At 40.2% G+C, this 21,761-nt stretch overlaps 1 long non-coding RNA gene across 1 annotated transcript in view; it reads left to right on the top strand.

The window, feature by feature from the left end:
• Window positions 1-243: 243 nt before the first annotated feature.
• The window catches only part of LOC118151415 (uncharacterized), a 65,002-nt gene continuing 43,484 nt past the window's right edge, over window positions 244-21,761 (top strand). Inside the window, exons 1-2 of the long non-coding RNA XR_004739690.3 lie at window positions 244-6,568; window positions 7,797-12,659. This is a non-coding gene — a long non-coding RNA (uncharacterized LOC118151415). The remainder of the gene's footprint in view (window positions 6,569-7,796; window positions 12,660-21,761) is intronic.

Raw genomic sequence — 21,761 nt, 5'->3', positions numbered from 1 at the left:
GTGAATAGTGCTGCAATAAACATACCTGTGCATGTGTCTTTATAATAGAATGATTTATAATCCTTTGGGATATAAATCATTGTCTATAAATTATATAAATTATAATTATAAATCATCTATAAATTATATAAATTTATATAATTATAGATTATCTGTATATTATATATAGATAAATTATAAATTATATATGTTATAATTATAAATCATTTTCTATAAATTATATAAATTATAAATAATCCTAGTAATGGGATTGCTGGGTCAAATGATATTTCTAGTTCTAGATCCTTGAGGAATCACAACACTGTCTTCCACAATGTTTGAACTAATTTACACTCCCACCAATAGTGTAAAAGTGTTCCTATTTCTCCAAATCATCTCCAGCATCTGTGGTTTTCTGATTTCCTGACTGTTTCATGATTGCCATTCTAACTGGTGTGAGAGAGTATCTCATTGTGGTTTTGATTTGCATTTCTCTAATGAGCAGTGATGATGAGCTTTTTTTCCTGTTTGCTAGCAGCATAAATGTCTTGTGAGAAGTATCTGTTCATATCCTTTGCCCATTTTTTAATGGGGTTGTTTATTTCCTGTAAATTTATTTAAGTTCTTTATAGATTCTGGATATTAGCCCTTTGTTAGATGGCTAGATTGCAAACATTTTCTCCCTTTCTGTAGGTTGCCTGTTCACTCTGATGATAGTTTCTTTTGCTGTGCAGAAACTCTGTATTTTAATTAGATCCCATTTGTCAATTTTGGCTTTTGTTGCCATTGCTTTTGTGGTTTAGTCATGAAGTCTTTGACCATTTCTATCTCCTGAATGGTATTGCCTAGGTTTTCTTCTAGGGATTTTATGATCTTACATTTAAATCTTTAATCTATATTGAGTTAATTTTTGTTTAAGGAAGGGGTTCACTTTCAGCTTTCTGCATATGGCTAGCCAGTTTTCCCAACACCATTCATTAAATAGGGAATCTCTTCCCCATTGCTTGTTGTTGTCAGGTTTGTCAAAGGTCAGATGGTTGTAGGTGTGCAATGTTATTTCTGAGGCCTTTGTTCTGTCGCATTGGTGTATATATCTGTTTCGGTAACAGCACCATGCTGTTTGGATTGCTGTAGCCTTGTAGTAGAGTTTGAAGTCAGGTAGTGTGATGCCTCCAGCTTGGTTTTTTGTTTTTTCTTAGAATTGTCTTGGCTATGCAGCTCCTTTTTGATTCCATATGAAATTTAAAGTGGTTTTTTCCAATTCTGTGAGGAAAGTCAATGGTAGCTTGATGGGGATAGCATTGAATCTGTAGATTACTTTGGGCAATATGGCCATTTCCATGATGTTGATTCTTCCTAATCATGAACATGGAATGTTTCTCCATTTGTTTGTGTCCTCTCTTATTTCCTTGGGCAGTAGTTTGTAGTTCGCCTTGAAGAGGTTGGTCACATCCCCTGTAAGTTGTATTCAGAGTTATTTAATTCTCTTTGTAGCAATTGTGAATGGGAGTTTGCTCATGATTTGACTCTCTGTTTGTCTGTTATTGGTGTATAGGAATGTTTGTGGGTTTTGCACATTATTTTGTATCCTGAGACTTTGCTGAAGTTGCTTATCAGCTTACGGAGATTTGGGGCTGAGATGATGGGGTCTTCTAAATACACAATCATGTCATCTGCAAATAGAGACAATTTGACTTCCTCTTTTCCTATTTGAATACTTTTATTTCTTTATTTTGCCTGATTGCCCTGGCCAGAACTTTCAATACTGTTTTGAATAGAAGTGGTGAGAGAGGGCCTCCTTGTCTTGTGCCAGTTTTCAAAGAGAATGCTTCCAGGTTTTGCCCATTCAGTATTATATTGGCTGTGGGTTTGTCATAAATAGCTCTTATTATTTTGAGATACATTTCATCAATACCTAGTTTATTGAGAGTTTTAGCATGAAGGGCTTTTAGTTTAAGGCCTTCTCTGCATCTACTGAGATGACAATGTGATTTTTGTCATTGGTTCTGTTTATGTGATGGATTACGTTTATTGATTTGCATATGTTGAACCAGCCTTGCATCCCAAGGATGAAGCCAACTTGATTGTGTTGGATATGCTTTTTGATATGCTGTTGTCTTCAGATTGCCAGTATTTTCTGAGAATTTTCACATCGATGTTCATCAGGGATATTGGCCTGAAATTTTCTCTTTTGGTTGTGTCTCCGCCAGGTTTTGGTATCATGATGATGTTGGCCTCATAAAATGAGTTAGGAATGATTCCCTTTTTTTGTATTGTTTGGAATAGTTTCAGAAGGAATTGTACCAGCTCCTCCTGTACCTCTGGTAGAATTTGGCTGTGAAACCACCTTGTCCTGGCTTTTTTTCAGTGGGTAGCCTATTAATTACCGCCTCAATTTCAGAACTTAGTGTTGGTCTACTCAGGAATTTGACTTCTTCACGTTTAGTCTTGGGAGGGTGTAAATGTCCAGGAATTTATCCATTTCTTCTGGATTTTCTGATTTATTCTCATAGAGGTGATTATAATGTTCTCTGATGGTAGTTTGTATTTCTGTGGTGTTGGTGGTGATATCACCTTTATCATATTTTATTGCATCTATTTGATTCTTCTCTTCTCTATTTTCTTCTTTATTAGTCTGACTAGTGATTTATCTATTTTGTTGATCTTTTCAAAAAACCAACTCCTGAATTCATTGATTTTTTTAAGGGTTTTTCATGTCTTTATCTCCTTCAGCTCTGCTCTGATCTTTGTCATTTCTTGTCTTCTGCTGGCTTTTGAATTTGTTCTTGCTTCTCTATTTTTTTAATCGTGATTTTAGGGTGTCAATTTAGATCTTTCCTGCTTTCTCTTGTGGTCATTGAGTGCTATAAATTTCCCTGTACACACTGCTTTAAATGTGTGATTTAAATACCAGAGATTCTGGTATGTTGTGTCTTCATTCTCATTGGTTTCAAAGATCATCTTTATTTCTGCCTTCATTTTGTTATTTATCTAGTAGTCATTCAGGAGCAGGTTGTTCAGTTTCCATTTAGTTGTGTGGTTTTGAGTAAATTTCTTAATTCTAAGTTCTAATTTGATGCCACTGTGATCTGAGAGACAGTTTGTTATGATTTCTATTCTTTTGCATTTGCTGAATAGTGTTTTACTTCAAATTACATAGCCAATTTTAGAATAAGTGCTATGTGGTGCTAAGAATGTGTAGTCTGTGGATTTGGGGTGGAAAGTTCTGTAGATGTCTACTAGGTCTGCTTGGTCCAGAGCTGAGTTCAAGTCCTGGATATCCTTGTTAATTTTCTGTTTCATTGATCTGTCTAATATTGACAGTGGAGTGTTACAGTCTCCCACTATTATCATGTAGGATTCTAAGTCTCTTTGTAGGTCTCTAAGAACTTGCTTTATGTATCTGGGTGTTCCTGTATTGGGTGCATATATATTTAGGATAGTTAGCTCTTCTTGTTCTATTGATTCGTTTATCATTATGTACAGTCCTTCTTTGTCTTTTTTTATCTTTGTTGGTTTAAAGTCTGTTTTATAAGAGACTAGGATTGCAGATTGCAAACCCTACTTTTTTTTTTTTTTTTTTTTGCTTTCCATTTGCTTGGTAAATCTTCTTCCATTCCTTTATTTTGAGGCTATGTGTATCTTTGCACGTGAGATGAGTCTCCTGAATACAGCACACCAATGGGACTTGACTCTATCCAGTTTACCAGTCTGTGTCTTTAATTGGGGTATTTGGCCCATTTACATTTAAGGTTGATATTGTTATATGTGAATTTGATCCTGCCCTTATGATGCTAGCTGCTGTTTTGCCCATTAGTTGATGTAGTTTCTTCATAGTGTCAATGGTCTTTACAATTTGGTATGTTTTTGCAGTGGCTGGTACCAGTTTTTCCTTTCCATTTTTAGTGCTTCCTTTAGGAGTTCTTGTAAGGCAGGCCTCATGGTGACAAAATCTCTCCACATTTGCTTGTCCATAAAATATTTTATCTCTACTTTACCTATGAAGCTTAGTTTGGCTGGATGAAATTCTGGATTGAAAATTCTTTTCTTTAAAAATGTTGAATATTGGCCCCACTCTCTTCTGGCTTGTAGGGTTTCTGCCAAGAGATCCACTGTTAGTCTACTAGGATCTTTGTGAGTAACCTGACCTTTCTCTCTGGCTGCCCTTAGCATTTTTTCTTTCTTTCAACCTTGGTGAATCTGGCAATTATTTATCTTAGGGTTGCTCTTCTCGAGGAATATCTTTGTGGTGTTCTCTCTATTTCCTGAATTTGAATGTTGGCCTGCCTTGCTAGGTTAGGGAAGTTCTCCTAGATAATATCTTGAAGAGTGTTTTCCAACTTGGTTTTTTCCTCCTCATCACTTTCAGGCACACCGATCAAACGTAGATTTGGTCTTTTCCCATAATCCCATATTTCTTGGGGTCTTTGTTCATTTCTTTTCACTCTTTTTTCTCTAATATTGTCTTCCTACTTTATTTCATTGAGTTGATCTTCAATATCTGATATCTTTTCTTCCACTTGATTGATTCAGCTATTGAAACTCATGTATGCTTTATGAAGTTCTTGTGCTGTGTTTTTCAGCTCCATCAGGTCATTTATGTTTTTCTCTTAGCTGGTTAACCTAGTTAGCATTTCATTTTTCCAAGGTTCATAGCTTCCTTGCATTGGGTTAGAACATGCTCCTCCTTTAGCTTGGATAAGTTTGTTATTACCCACTTCCTGAAACCTGCTTCTGTCAATTCGTCAAACTCGTTCTCCATCCAGTTTTGTTCCCTTGCTGGTGAGGAGTTGTGTAGAGGAGAAGAGGCATTCTGGTTTTTGTAATTTTCAGCTTTTCGCACCGGTTTCTACCCTTCTTCATGGATTTATCTACCTTTGGTCTTTGAAATTGGTGACCTTTGGATGGGGTCTCTGAGTGGATGTCCTTTTTGTTGATGTTGTAACTATTTCTTTCTGTTTGTTAGTTTTCCTTCTAACAGGCCCCTCCACTGCAGATTTGCTGGAGTTTGCTAGAGGTCCACTACAGACCCAGCTTTCTAGGGAATCACCAGCGGATGCTTCAGAACAGCAAAGATTGCCACCTGTTCCTTCCTCTGGTAGCTTCGTCCCAGAAGGGTACCCACCAGATTCCAGCCAGAGCTCTCCTGTGTAAGTCCCTGATGGGCTGCTGCCTTTTTTCAGAGATGCCCTGCCAATCAGGAGGGCATCTAGTGAGACATTCTGCCTGCAACTCTGAGCTGTGGTGGGCTCCGCCCAATTCAAACTTCCTGGCAGCTTTGCTTACACTATTGGAGCCTTGGCAATGGTGGACGCCACTCCCCCCACCAAGCTCGAAGTCCCAGGTCAAGCTCAGACTGCTGTGCTGGCTGCAAGAGTTTCAAGTTGGGTGTGGCTCACTGGCTTTAGCCCCCTTTCCAGGGGAGTGAACATTTCTGTTTTGCTGGCATTCCAGGTACCACTAGGGTATAGGAAGAAAAAAAAACTGCTGCAGCTAGCTTGGTGTCTGCTCAAGCAGCTGCCCAGTTTTGTGTTAGAAACCCAGGGCCCTGGTGGTTGTGTAGGTACCAGAGGACATCTCCTGGTTTGTGGGTTGTGAAGACTGTGGGGAAAGTGCAATATCTGGACTGGTGTGCAGGGAACCGTCCCTAATGGCTTCCCTTGGCTAGGAGAGGGAGTTCCCCAGCCCCTTGTGCCTACCGGGTGAGGTGACACACCACCTGCTTTGGCTCACCCTCCTTGAGCTGCACCTACTGTCCAACCAGTCCCAATGAGATGAACCGTGTACCTCAGTTGAAAATGTGGAAATCACCCACCTTCTGCATTGATCTTGCTGGGAGCTCCATACTGGAGCCGGAGCTGTTCCTATTTGGCCATCTTGCCAGCATCCCAAGAATATGATTTTTAAAATAACTTTATAGATGTAAACAAAGTCTTGAATCTGCAGGCTGAAAGGGCACATGAGATGCTTGAAAAAATATATATTTCCATATATACACAAATTCACTCCAATATATGGCTGGCGGAGTTGCTAAATTTCAAAGATAGGAAAATTGATAGGAAAAGTGAGTTATGTACAAAAGGGGAAAATCAGGTTTTCTTTATACTTCTCCATAGTTGCATCCTCAAAATTTGTGGTAATGGATTAGGATTGGAGACATCTGCGTGAACTCGTGTTTAGCTGAATGTAGATACAGCTGGATACATACAGAAATATATATACACATGCTTATTGTGATACTATGATTATATATAATCATAATATATATCATATATATTATGTGTGCATATATATGTAATCATCATACATATATGAAATAGTCTTTTGTCTGCAGTTCCTGGCTTATAACTTCTATAGCCTTTGTTACACTTGTTACAGTGTCTCATTACAATCTTGGGGCACTTCAGGCCTCTGGAGCAAGCCTAAAGAAACAGAATCTCTCTCTCTGACCTCCTGTCCTCCTCTTGCCTGCACAAGGCAGAACTCTACTCTGATTGTGGATCAAGAGGCCTTTGTTCCAGAGAGGCTCCTGCCCTATACTCTGGAGGAAGGAATGCTACACAGAGAGGCCAGGAAGAATCTGTACAAGGTAAGGCCTCCCTGGCTTTCCCCGTCTAGGTATGATCTCACATATAAGATCACATCCTTTTTGTTGAATCACCTTTCTACATGGTTGTCAATCTTGCCTATAATGAAGACTCCATAGAAACCCTAAAGGATAGGGTTTGGGGAGCTTCCAGAGAGCTGAACTCTTGGAGGCCAACAGAAAGGTAAAGAACTCATCCACATGGTGGGAGGGTGGTGCACCACAACTCCACAGGTACCAAACCTCCTGCATTCAGGGCCCTTCCAGACCTCGCCCTATGTATCTCTTCCTCTAGCTGTTTATTTGTATCCTTATAATATCCTTTGTAATAAACTGGTAAACCTACATGTTTCCCTGAGTTCTGTGAACCAGCCTAGCAAATTAGTCAAACCCAGAAGGGGTCATGGGAACCGTAACTTGAATCCAGTTGGTTGGATGTTCTAGGGGCCTCACACTTGCACCTCAAAGGGAAGGACAGGGTGGTATTGGGACTGAGCCCTCAACCTGTGGGATCTGATGTTATCTCTGTGTAGACAGTGTCAGAACTGAATTGCAGGATACCCAGCTGGTGTCCACTGCTTGGTGTGTGAGGGAAACCCCACACATTTGTTCACAGGCATCATTTTCTCTGTTGATGATTGTTGTGGTAATGTGAGAACAGAGAAGAACAAGGTTTGAGAATTTTCCCTATACACACATATACACTGGTTAGTATACACGTTTCTTTGCTTTGCCACTGAGCGACTCTAGAAGAACCAAAACAAAAAAATGTGCTACCCCATAGGACAGTGAAGACACCCACCACACAGATCTTATATTTAAATACCATTCTACAGTAAAGGGAAACAGGGCTCCCGGAGAAATGGCTGATACTAGAATGGGGCAGGGCTGAGTCTGCAGCATCCTGTGGTGCCAGAAAGTAAGGAAAGTAAGGAGATGCTCAAATAACAAAACAATGGGTATATGTCACCTGAACTCAGAAGCCAACAAAAGGAGCTCCCCAAGGCCAAAGCTGAAACAATATGAGCAACAAAATAAATAGCAGTATTGGATTATAACCCAAAGAATAAAATACATCCTTGAGTCCATAGTGGCAAAAATAAATATATTGAGTGAATAAATAAATGCATAAATAAGAATAGGCAAATCTGAACAAAAGAATTTCGAGTAATGTATGCACTGTCTCCCTCACGTAGGTAAAGCATAATAACATCCTGCCCCTTACGTACAGGCTGCACACAGTGACTTCCATCCAACAAGTACAATATAGAATGGGGTACAAAGAGTGGAGAAACCTGACAAACACTGCCTCGGCCCTGTGATCAAGCCCAGCATTGGTGTAAGTTGTGTTCATGGCATGTACCCTTGATACAATGTGATGAGAATGACGCTTTACTTCTGTTCTCTTCCTTGCACGAACCCATAACCTCAGTGTCATTATGAGAATAACATCAGACAAATTGAGAGCTAGCCTACAAAGTACCCTGACTTGTACTCCTCAAAACTGTCAAGGTCATCAAACACAGGGAAAGTCTGAGAAACCACAGCCCAGAGAAGTTCAAGGAGGTACGATGCTTCATATGCTGTGGTATCCTGGATAGAATCCTGGATCAGAAAAAGAAGAGCAGGTGAAAAGAAATTCAAATAAAGTGTGGACTTTAGTTAATTTTAGTATATCAATATTTTTTCATTACTTTTAACTGACAGATATACTAATGTGACACATTAACAACAAGAGAAACTGTGAGGTTCCCTTATGCCCTTGGTACTATCTCTGTAACTTTTCTGTAAATGTAAAACTATTCAAAAATTAGAAAATATTTTAAAACAAAATTTTTTCAACCCAGAACACATAGATGGTGTGAGTTTCTTTCCTTTCTTCTTTTCTGTTTTTTCTATCCATTCATGCTTTCATCCATCTCTTCTTCCATCCATTCTTCTCTCTGTGTATACATGGAGAAATGTCTGTAATAGCATCCACCACATTTAAGGACCGCTGCACCTAAATAGTGCATTTTGTAGTGGTTTTCTGAACTGTTTGACTTATTTTTTAAGATCATGCTACTTCTATTAAAGTATTAAAGTCACTATACTTTTTAAATGAAGAAGTTGGAGAGAGAAATATTAATCATTAAGAATTTATTTTTCCTAATAATATGCTAGATGTAACAAAAATCAACACTATTTCATTTTAAAAAGATAGGCAGGATATTTGGTCTAAGACAAGGTTTGCTGAATGACCATAATTCATCAGTACATTTGATTGCAGTTAATTACATAATCAAAACCCAAAAACATTCAACCTGAGAGGGCTGATTTTAAAAAATGAAAACAAGAAACCATGTGTTTAATTTTTTTTCCTGTGGGAACACATACACAGTGTCTTAATTGTGTGATTTTGCTATTAAGGTACATCACATATTTTATAGTCAGCCCCCACAGGAAAGAGAAATGCTCAATTAATCCTATTTCTATCCAGGAGAGCTCAGTTTCTAGTTAAGAATTAAACATATCTAAAAGCAAACAATACACTACTGACTTCACAACAGAGCTCTGCCTAATGTCAGATGTGGTTCTGACTTGATATAAATAGTTGTTTCAGGATAATATAATTGCAATAAGGAGTTTATTATGATTAAATGGAAAGAAGACAAATCTTGAGAAGAGTCACTGCCTTTTCTCCCTAACCCTCTGTGGAAAACTAGAACGTGTCACCCTAAAATATGAAGGATTAAGCTGAAGGCAATGAAGAATAGGAATCAGGAAAGCTCTTTGCCCTTCCTCTGTTTGCCTAAAAGCAGGACATAGACTCACAAAGACAAAAGGAATCCTGCCTGCTTCTCTACCAGGGAGAATAAAGGTTAGCCACTGAAGACAGCTTTAGACCTCATAAACCTGAGCATGGACAAACATTACTAACTGGCCTTCATCTGCCATCTATTTGCCTTCCATACTTGCCATCCCTAGAGACTCAAAATCCTTTCACTTTGTCCTGTTATTACTTAAAAATTGACTATTCTTTGTTGACAATGCTATTTAGCTGGAATTCAAAGCCACCTTTTTGAAAACTACTCGTTACCTGGGTGTCTCCCATGTATATATGAAATATATATACAAATAAATTTCTGCTTTTTTTCCTCTTTTTAATCTACCTTTTGTTACAGGGAGCTGTTCCAACTAAGAACCTATGAGGGTTGAAGAAAAATTTATTTTTCTTCTCCTACACCTCAAAACAGCAAAGGTGGCCAGATCTCTCAACTTTTAAATTTTTATGTTAATTGGAGGCAGATTTTTAAACTGCGGAATTTTAGTACTGGTAGAAATAACCAAGATCAATCCAAGAGTCTAAGTCCTTCATGTTGCAGATGAGGAACAAAGGATTTTCATGCCCACTTTTGTTTTTGTTTTTATTTTTTGAGACAGTCTCCCTGTCACCCAGGCTGGAGTGCAGTGGAGCAATGTTGGCTCACTCCAACCTCTGCCTCCTGGGCTCATGGAATTCTTCTGCCTCAGCCACCCCAAGAGCTGGGATTACAGTCGTGCACCACCATACCTGGCAAATCTTTGTATTTTTAGTAGAGATGTGGTTTCACCACATTGACCAGGCTGATTTTGAACTCCTGGCCTCAAGAGATCTTCCCGCCTCAGCCTCCCAAAGTGCTGGGATTACAGGCATGAGCCCCTGCTCCCATTCTTCATGCTCAGTTTTAAGGAAACCTGATAGACCCAATTCTTCTGGCAAAATAGATAAATTGAGGTAGATATTCATTTTACAAAATGTTTCAATGCAATATTTCTTTAAATATGCCCCCCATATGTTTTAAAAGTATTATTCAACTTATAAAATGGAATTCACACACGATTTTCAGGAATTCACCTACATTTAGCAAATACACATTTCTGTAATGTCTCCTGTGTACAAAACTCTGTGTTAGGCACCACAGCGATTGCAGGACCCCAGCTCCACTGTGAAGTAATATATGACTTTGAAGAAAACTTTATTTGTCCTAAAAACTGACAGTGCTCTCAAAACAAGGTGTAATGGTTTTCAGAAATCATCAGAGTCCATCAACAAGCAACAAAACCATTGTCTGAGTCTCACTTCCATTTCCTAGTGCCTTCGTCCTCCTCCACATTTTCCTCCATTTCAACGCTTTCCTTGTGTACCAGGCCAAAAGCCTGCAAACATCTGAGTAAGAGGTCACATATGCAAATTTCCAAGAAAAAAAAATGAACCCAAATAGAAATGAACTAGAAAGGAGACAAATATTAAGATTCTTCCAACTCCTTTACTCTTTGACTGGCCTTCATTTTGGATTTCTATTATATGGTGGGCATGTATCTTAATGTTTTCATTAACCCAGATGACTGGCTTGTAATTTTCAGCAAATCATACATTCTGAGATTCAATGTGATTCTGCTATTGATCTTCTTGAAAGGAATGTTTTAAGATTTTACTAGCAGGGGGAATGTGAAGGCCAATGTAAGTATCAGGACACTCTTTTGAAGGTTTCACCTTACTAGAAGTTATTTACCTATAGACAATCATAGAGTGTGAAAGTTCTTGGGGAGTTTATGAAACTAATAGATCAACTCCAGGACTAGGGATAAAAATCAAAAGGAAACACAATTTAATTCTTAATTTACAGAAGCAAAGCAGCTATGTGTAAGTCAAGGTGTGATTATTTGTAAAGGATCAATAATTGGGGTAGAAATGATAAAGTGTTACTCACACACCATTGTTACCACTAAGGCACTATTATGGTAGTGGAAAGATCTGGGCAGATCCTATAGGAGTTTCATGAGATGAAATTCAAGTGTACTAAATAATAGTAGATTGATGAGAATTTATCTGATTGTTCTTGATTCTCTTCCCTGCCTCCCAAAGCTACTGTCTTCCAGGCTCACAGAATCTTTGGTGGCAGCATTTTGCTTTTTGAGGTATATCCAAGGTCAAGGTTTGAAGTAGTTAGAAAATCTGACAAGAAGAAAAAACCGAATAATGAAAACAATGTATGAATAGGAAGAAAAGTCAAGTCGAATTTACATTTCTAAAGATGCTATGCTTCTGGCCAGGGGAAATAATACATTTTGCCAGTTGACTTCATGGTGTCCCACTCTGGGCTCAGACACAGATGGAATAAATGTTGGAGCTTCTTCCTAGAATTGTATGGCCAGATTCTTATAATTTAGGATTGTCTAAGTTAATCCTTGAAGAGATCAGAACTTCCTGGCCTCTCAACTCACGGATGTTCTTATCCAGGGTTAACAATGCTGAGGCTGTGCTTTGCTCCTATGAGACTAACAAGTGCACCGTGTTCTTGGCAGTCCCTTAGCTGATACTGCCGCTCCTGGGAAGACCTGTTGTTGCTTATGTTTTAGCTTCACCCTTTCCCTCCCTCTTCCTTTCAATCAGACACCCCTTTCTCAGCACACTGAGAATTCCCTGAGAGTCAGTGCACAGCCAACATTTGTGGGTCTGGCCCATATGCACATGTCCTGAGCAAACTAGAAATCTACATAGGCTTGAGGGAAAGTTAATGAAACATGAACTGACCACTCTAACATTTCACAACCAGGGAAGTCTTACAGAAATGAAATGGAAAATGAATTAAAATATCAAGATTGAGGCTTTAAAATATCAAGATTGAGGCTTTAAAAAAATGTGAGAAGAGCGTTGACATCCCATGTGGGAAGCATAGGGGTCTGTTCCAGTTGTTTTAGGAAGAGTCAGCTCACAGCTGAGAGATGCTTACAGCTGAGTGTTCTGAGCAACTTGCACACGGCAGGGGGAGGAAGAGCAGAAGGAGAAGATGTGAACTGTCGGCCCAAGCGTTTCATGGGCATTCATCTCATAGCAGAGCTCCTGAGCTGATAGGGATCTTTAATTTCAGTTGAGTCATCTGAGCTCATAGTTAAAATAATAATGATAATATTAATAGCAACTGCTGGGAACGTGCCAGACCCCTTGATGATAACCGAGCAGCCCCGGGCCTCTGGAAAGAATGGCGAAATCCGAGACATTTGAGATTACAAGAAGAAACCGTGGTTGTCATTTCATTTGTCGTGCTGTCTTAAACTTAGTTTGCCTGAGGTGAGTTCTTTGCTTTACTGTTCTTGTTATGCTCTATACTGATCATACTTGGGGACACAAAGAATATTGTGAAAAGTTAAAATGTAACTTGTAACTGTGGCCCTGCTGAGCTGTTCTTGTAAAAACAGGAACTCTGTCTAAAAGACAAGCCACATAGCCTGACTGCCGGAGAAAGATAATAGCACATAATAAGCTTCTCGATGCAGAGAGCCTATAAACGGACGTGTTATGGAAAGGCTTATTACCCCGATTCCTTTCCCAGGAAAGGCGTATTGATTATAACCCTGGAAAGAAAATGTGACCCTTATGGTGAGCCGATAAACGACACATGAGGGCCGTCTGCTGTGAGGAAAAACCTCTGTGGTGGAGATAAGGATGTAAAAGTCCTTCTCCCACTGCCCCTCCCGGCCTGCATGGAGGCCCCTCCTCTTGGAGCTTTGTGGTCAGGCTGGTTGTCCTGTGTCAGATCCTGTTCCCCCTGCAGCTGTAAGTGCAATGCTTTTCTTGCTGATAATCATAAGTTTATGTTTAACCTCTATTCTTGCTAAGGTATATGATTTCTATGCTGACACACAGAAAGAAACCTTTACATTGTTCTGCTTTTACAATACCACATTGTGATTTTTGTGTACCAGTATGATCGTCACTACAATGTTGTGTAACCTCACTCACCCTCCCTTATGGAAAGAGCCTAATAAAAAACAGGTTTTCAGGGGAATTTTAGATGTCCACGGAGCAGCATTATATGGTGTCTCTCATGGGCCCAGCTTTAAAAAAAAAAAAAAACTCTTTCTTTTCTTTTTTCCTTTTACACTGACCACTCGATCACTTTGAGAGATCTTGAATCCACGTTGATATATTGGGATCTGGTACCCAATAGCAACCTATATGAATCATATTGGTTCATATAATTCAAGTTGAATCATAAATTTCAATTTCTTTATATAAGTTTTTTTTTCAAGTGATTTAATCTTTTCTTTTCGATTAGACTGAAAATTCCAGGAGATCAGACACAGTCTTAGACTTCTGTGTCCTCTATCAGTGCCTCACCAGCTAAGCACCTAGCAGTAGGTACACAATACAGAATGCTGCTTGATTTACAAAACCAAAATAATAGCCAATAAAAACCTTTTCCTCCAACCCCCTATTAAAGATGGAATCGTTAACTCCCTAGAAAAGATATCCTTCTTACACTTTTCTGGAAGTGAGAGACTGTGACCCCATGATTTTTCAGTTAGGCCTAATAACAGCTTATATGCAATGGCACTGCCAAGCTGATTGGTAAAATGCTGAAATACCCTCATACTCTTTGGTAACTAGGCACTTCTGCTCCAGATGTTCTCCCTTTGCCATTCTGACTCCACCCTTGGGACTCCTAGATATCCTCACCATCTGTATTGGTTTCCTAGGGCTACTGTGACAAAGTACCACAAACTAGGAGGGGGTGGCTTCAAAAACAGAAACTCGCTGTCTTACAGTTCTGGAGACTAGCTGGAAGGCCCAGATCATGGTGTCAGCTGGATCATGTTCCCTCTAAAAGTACTTAGAGAAGGATCTGTTCCAGGCCTCTTTCCTAGTTTTGGTGGTTTGCTGGCAGTCTTTGGGGGCACCAAGGCCTTCATCTCTGCCTTCATGTTCATATGGCATTCTTCCTGTGTGCATTTTTATGTCCAAATTCCTCCCTTTTTTTTTTAATAAGAACACCAGTTATATTGGATTAAAGTCCTGCCCTATTTCAGCATGACCTCCTCTTAACTGATTATATCTACAATGACCCTATTTCCAAATAAGGTCATATTGTGAGGTGCTGGGGGGGTTAGGACTTCAACATGCGAATGTTGAGAAGATAAAAATCAACCATCTAATAACGAAAAGTCAACACCTGGACCACAGGAAGTCCTTTGGATTCACTCCGGTGCCTCATCTGTTCTGACTTGCCAGCAAACATAATGTAGTAATTAGTAAATATTTTGAATATCACCTTGCTCCAGAGAATTATATTCAGTGCTGATAGACTGACTTCCCAAGAGGAATGTAGAAAATGCTTTGCTCTACTTTTGGATAATACCAGGAATACTACAGATTAGAATATTCATAGTTCCCAGCCAGCTACATGCCTAGAATTCCACTTTTTATTTTGTATTTTATCAGCTAGTGAATTAGGAGGCAGAAAATGGTTATCCTCCTCAGGGTCTAAGGAAAACCAAACCCTCAGAAGCAAACAGCATCATGCTGAAGGAGATTCTTAGAGGCCAGAAACTACTGACATTCATCTAGGGAAGTCTCTGAACTCTTGGTCTGTTGGGATGAGCCAAGATAGAATGAAAGTATCCATAATGGTAGAAAGAAGACCCATGGGGACTGAAGAGCTAGCTGCTCTGCAGTGCAAAGGAGACCTCGTCAACCCTTTTAATCTTGAGCAAACTAAGGATCTCAACTGTACAGCCACATTTAGCATTTCCATTTCCTGTCATGCAAATTCAGGGGATATCAACTAGGACAAGTTTCCTTAATGTACATTCTCCTATTAATCAAGAGTCACTCCCATTGTAACTATATTTACAACTAATGGCCACAAACTGTGGCACAAACCATTTTTCATCTTTTCTACCAGAGCAGAACAGTAATTCTTGTATTTGAATATTGCTTTGCAACTTTAAGATGCACTAGCATTGAATTTATGCTGCATATACCTGGTGGACAGATGTCATCTGTTTGTGAGGACAGGGTGCAGGGTGTAAGAGAGGAGTCCTCAGGCTGTATCTTTTGCCTGGGCATTTTTAGTCAAGGACTTTAGCAGTCCTTAAGGCCAGGAGTTTTCCATTGTTTCTATGTTCAACAAGAGCAGATTCTTTTTTTCTTTTCTTTTTAAAAAACTGTTTTGAATAAAAAATGTTATGCTTTACAGCAAACAAATCTGAAAACTTCTGAAATACAATGACATCTTCATCCTCACAGATGACAACTGTGCAGTTTCAAGAGTTGTAGGCCTTAGCAGGATGCTTACAGCCATCTCTCTTTGGGAGTGATGAGCTAGATCCAAGTGGCCTTTCAGCCCAATGCTCTGGTTTCTACACCACTCTGTTTCTTTGCATTTAACTCAAATGGAGCTATTCTGCCTCTTGTTTTGTTTCTTTCACCTGTTTGGAAAAGATGTCCTTTCAAAGAAAGGGCATTGTTCACGAAAAGGAGCTCTAGCTGCAGAAGGGCAGAGGACATGGTAAAGGAGAAATGGAAGTACGAACATCTGGACAGCTGGCTCAGCCTATGCCTCAGCACCATGGCAACCTAATATTTGACAAGCTCTCTTGATCTTTTAGTATTTCCTCTGAGCCTCATGCTGAATTCTTTGGGGAAACTCCTGTTTCTGTAATGTTGGAGGATTGAGGGGAATGAGAAGGAGACAATAGAGCTTAAGCTTCCGTAGCTTTAGGTGGTCCTGAGAGACCCTGTCCACTATAGCTGAGTGCCCTGTAGTCCGAGCTACTTGTGAGGTTAAGGTGCAAGGATTGCTTGAACCCAGGAGTTCAAGACCCACCTGGCGGCATAGTGAAATCCTTATCTCTAAAAAAATTAAAATCCTGCCCACTAATCCCAGGTCACCCCTAGAGTATGGGCTCCTCACCTTCTGGCTGAGGTTAGCAGCAGGTACTAACCAACTCCTATGTGTTCTGAAGGCTCATGGTGTCTGGTAGTGTTCTGGGAATGTAACAGCCAGGGATACCAAAGGGCTGATCCTGCTCTCTTTTGCAAACAGGGGCAATAGTTATATTCCAAAAATAGCTTCCTCAGAACGTCCCCTTCAAATGGAGCTGCTTTCAATGTCTTAAAGAGGGGAAAACATATACAATCTCCAGCAAGTGACTCAGCTTCATCATATAGTTAGGTGCAAAGAAATTGCTGTACACTATGTGTGACACTTAACAATAACCCTATTGCAAGAGGCTCCATTGGTGCATCACATTGGTCTGGTAATAATCTATTTGGAATTGTAAACTATACCACTTGGTGTAATAGACTTTAGTTTTCATTTTGCCTAGTTCCACTGTGGCCCCAGGGAATTCCTCATAAAGGCACATCTGAAAGTGCTCTGGTAGGTGTCTGGAGGCTGGATATTGACTGAACAATGAAAGCAATGTTTCTGCATTGGATACCAGATACCCGATGATGGTTAAGGATGTGGAAATGTTTCTTGCTCTCTATATTCTGAGTTCCCCACCTTAAAAGAAGAAACACAAACATACTTAATAGCTCCAGTATTCTGATTTAGGGGGAAAATGATAATAAGTATTTCCTCTACTCTTAGCTTCTTGGTTGGAGTGAGAGGAAAGGGATTAGGGCACATTTGCATGCATTAAAGCTCTAATTATAAGGCGGAGTGGGAAGGAACAAGATCAGAATCTAGATTTTGCTCTTGATAGGTGGGGAATTGGGGCAGGGAGCTTCTTTCCACACAGCAAAAGTCTTGAGGTCCTGGGGTCAGCCGTAATATTTGCACATTACTGACTATTTTGCTGCATGGCAAATTTTGCTCCTAAGACATTTTGCCGTAACCTAAGAAACAAGCCATCTTAGGCTGAGTTCCCCCAAAGAGCAGAGCCTAAGGAGGAGCTTATGTCCCAGCTCTTTATTAAAGAGTGCAGCCCGGGCAGTGGCTTACACCTGTAATCCCAGCACTTTGGGAGGCCAAGGTGGGCAGAACACGAGATCAGGAGATTGAGACCATCCTGGCTAACATGGTGAAACCCCATTTCTACTAAAAGTACAAAAATTAGCTGGGCTTGGTGGCTTGCGCCTGTAGTCCCAGATACTCAGGAGGCTGAGGCAGGAGATTCACTTGAACCCGAGGAGGTAGACGTTTCAGTGAGCTGAGATTGTGCCACTGCACTCCAGCCTGGGTGAAAGAGCTAGACTCTGTCTCAAAAAAAAAATGCAATCTCAGGAAAGGAATGTGGAGGAGAGGAGTGAGATGGAGAAGGGGTGAGCAGGAGGATCAGCGTGAAAGTGCATCACCAGCTCCGAGGCTGGTAGCAAACACAACTGATAGCTCAATCTCATGGGACTGTCTTCTGAGAGAAGGGTAGAAGAATTTTTCTTCTGCCTCCTGTTGGTCAACAAGTCCTAAATTAATGGACCAGCTCCTTCACTTCCCCAGTCTGAGTTGTACACATGTAGGCAGTGACTGCTTCCATGCCTCATCAGCACTGAGGAAGTTGGAACCCAAGACAAGAGGACCGAGTTGTGAGCAAACAGCAAGGGCTTTCGGGTTGCTGGCAGCTCCACAGAGTCAGTCATTGCAGTGAAGATGGAAGGGAATAAGTGGGTCAAGGGCTTGAGACAGACGAAGCTGAGCGCATCTGAGCTGGCACAAAGAGGGGTTTAATGAACAAGCTGTTAAGCTTCCTTTTTTTCTCTGAAAGTGAAAATATGTTGCCCTTATTAAAACATTAATATGTTTGTTGCAGAAGATCCAGAGGATGAGAAAATATTTTAAGAAAGTGAAAGACAGGCTATACTCCAGAGATAAGCAGATATTTAATATGCATTGCATCTTCTTATTTTAACATATTTAAATGCTCCTTTTTCAAATAACATCATATGGATATATTCCATAGAAATAAATATAGCTTTTCATTATGATTTTGGTGGCTCCATATACTGTACTGTATGACTGCATGACCAGTTACTTGATCTTCCATTAATAGGCATGTGAGCTATTTTCATTGTTTTGATATTAAAACAATGATATGTGGTGTGCATGAACCTTCTCTCCAGGGCCCTGCCATTAATGCCTCTCTGCTTTGACACCCCCATTTATGAGTATTTCCACTACAATTTACACATTCCAGAGGAGGAAATTGGATTGCATTAGTTTGGGCCGAGTGTCAACACTGGATCAATTGGGTTTGATGAAAGGGTTCCACTGTGCATCAAAGCTATTCCCACAGTAAAAGGAATCCATGTGACTGGAAAGCCTATCCATGAGGTATCTGCTCAGCTGGTTCTAGCCCTTGAGGTCAATTACTACTGTCTCAGTCTCCAGCACTTAACACAGTGCCTGGCACAGAATAGGTGCTCCATAAATGCTTACTTGCTGGATGGATAGATAAATGTTAGCGGCAAGCTCAGTCTCACTGCCTAACATGTAAAGGCACTTATGTCTGCAATTCTGACTTCCTTTTCAAGAGATGAGAAAATAAAAGACTTGAATGGGACAAGGAATAAAGCTGCATACCTCCCTCCTTCATTTGGACTAATCCATCAATGTGGTAGACACAGGTATGCATCATCAAGATCCCTCTTCAAGGAATGATTTGCTGACAAGTGATGAGTAGTGCAGTCAGAAACAGGCTCCAGCTGTTAGCTTCTTCTGGTTTTGCCTCAGCTGCAGAGAATCACTTTGCCCAAGATCATGCCCATCTTGGGCACTGTGCATCTGGTAACTGAACAAGGCCATTTATTTCAGGAATATAAAGCCCTGGATATTTGTTTGGGGACAACTCTGAAGGACCACATCCATTCTAAAGCTCCCTGCTGGGTTGACCTACATTGCTGTTGACTCCTCCCTCTACCTATTCCTGCTTTAATCCCCCTCCCAGCCTTCATAGGTATTGATCCCTAATGAACATCTTGCACCCCAAACTCCATATCAGCATCTGCTTCTGAAGAACCAACCTGCAACGTTCAGCTTACTATACTGCATGCCCCACATTTATCAAATACATATAATGAGTTGGAAAATTTGGGTCATTAAAGAATGTACAACTTCTGCACCCAGCCCTGGCCCTCACTAGCCTCAAGGAGCCTATTCCAGAATCATTTTAGGAGGAGTAGTGTTAGTGATGGCAGTAAATTTCTAATTCCTGTTGACAATACCACTGGGAAGATATCTAGGGCCAGAGAACCCCTGGGCAGAAAACACTGGAATTTCTGCTAGCAAGTGGTCAAAGTGGTATCTTTGGGGCATTTCCATACATATGACCTCATTTATGCACAAAGACTGGATATATTCAAAAGCCAGGATATGTAGATACCTTTAAGGTCAACATTTGGTGGTAGTGGAATTCCTGAGCCCTCAGACTTCCTCTCTGGGTTACTTACCACTGCTCTTGGTTTCCATGTTTGTTAGGCCAGATAGAAAGCACAGAGCCTCATTTTCCTTATTTCCGGCCCATTCTCTGCTCTTTCAGGGTGGCCCCACTTGGTGTTACAGTAGCTCAGGGAGCAGTAGGGTGTTTTTCTGGTACAGGCTGAGTTGACAGGCAGTAGTGGGTTAATTTTCTTGCTGATCTCTAATTCTGTTTACTCTCAACATTGGACAATGTGAGGTAGCATCATAGGGGTATACCCTCTGCAGCATTGCAGCCCAACTTCATGCATGAATGAGACATACAGAATTATGTGGCACATGCTTATGTAGTCTTGCATCCATACATTCCTGAACACCATCCTCAGGGAGGTTATTTCTCCTTCCATTAAGTTGTACCTGAAGTCTCTGCCAGGCTTCTCTTCCAGTAAAAAGTATATATCTTTCCATCTTTAAAAATGGAAAAGGTAAATGAGAATTGAGCATCTGTTGGAACGATTTTTTCTCAATTTCCATGTTACCTGATCCAGAGATGCCAGAAATGATGCAGAGACACTGAAGGGAGCTCTCTGTTTGCTCCACATCATTATAGCTCAAGTCCAATGTGGTGTGTATGTGGTAGGCTTCTAGTACCGCAATTTCTTCTGTGACCTCCCTCAATTGTTGACTCGTTTTTTGGAGTTGGGAATTGTTGAAAGATAGCAGACCTAATTCAATGAATTAGCAAGAAATGACACCAAGGAGACTCAAAGAAAGTCAAAGTACAGGCACAGATAGGTAGTTGCTTATGGTGGAACCAGCTAGGGATCACCAATTGTCCATGAACTTGTCTACATTTCCCAGTCTCCTTTGCAGTTAAGCTGGGACATGTGACTAGTTCCAGCCCAGAGACTATGAGCAGAAGTCACGTATGGCACCTCTGGGCTAAGGAAGTTAAGAGCTGTGGGCTTCCTCCACAATCTCTCTTCGTCTATGCCAATGTACCTGAGGACCATGGGTTTGAAGTGATGAGGAAACAAAATGGATAAACATCATTCAAGCTGCATTAAATATCTTTTGTCTTCCTGCCTTCCTTGGTTCCTATTGCCTCCTTGCACTTTCCCTTCTTCCCAAAGCCCAACTCCCTCTTCCTCACATTACATCTTTCCTTGGTAAAGAAGCCAAGAGTAGTACTTTACAGAACAATATATGCGAGTAATATAAGACTCAGGGCATACTGCCCCATGTAGAATTTGTCTAGGCCACAGTAATTTCATGTTCACTTATGTTGCCTGTGTCTCTGTGAGGCTCATGATGTCACAGCAGAATCCCATCATAGATGTTTTTATTGTTACTTCCACAACTAATCCTTTAACATGATTCCTTTAATTAGGATTCATGTAATTTCAATTTTTCTCCAGGAGCATGCCCACTTGGTCAGATTTCATACATACTTAGTCTTTATTCTTTATATCCGCAATTAATGATAGGATATATTTACATTTCAGTGATTTTAAGAACAATTTATTTACTCTTGATTTTTTCAAGCTAATAAAATTTAATTTCCATTTGATGATGTTTAGAAAATCCTCAGTCTTTTCTAAATCAGGATCAAAATAAACATAGTAGTTACTACATTATATCGGTATAATCAAGAGAGTTACTGTTTAATCCACTGACTATAAAAAATAAGCTTTCCATACTCTTTTACCTATATCCCAGACTGAAGTTCTGTCATAGGCTAGCAAAAGTAAAGACCTTTATATGTAACATTTGAACAAGTAAGAGCCTTAGGGTTGAGCTGCAGATTTTTCAGTGTTATATAAAATACGTCTCTAAGTCTAGTTCCGTTTCCAACAAGAATTCCCTCATGGTGCCTGGGGTGTTCTGGCTGCTACTGCCCCTGCTAACTCCACAACAAGAACATCGGACTCGAAGGACATCATGCCTCGTGGATTGTCAAAGGACCCTGCAGAGCCTGGCTTCCCCATGGTGTCCACATCAGTCATTGTCCTCTTCTCTCATTCCACCCCCAC

The sequence above is a fragment of the Callithrix jacchus genome, chromosome 2 (genome assembly GCF_049354715.1).
Source record: "Callithrix jacchus isolate 240 chromosome 2, calJac240_pri, whole genome shotgun sequence".
In the NCBI taxonomy this organism is placed as follows: Eukaryota; Metazoa; Chordata; class Mammalia; order Primates; family Cebidae; genus Callithrix; species Callithrix jacchus.
This window is presented reverse-complemented; position numbering and strand designations above follow the sequence as displayed.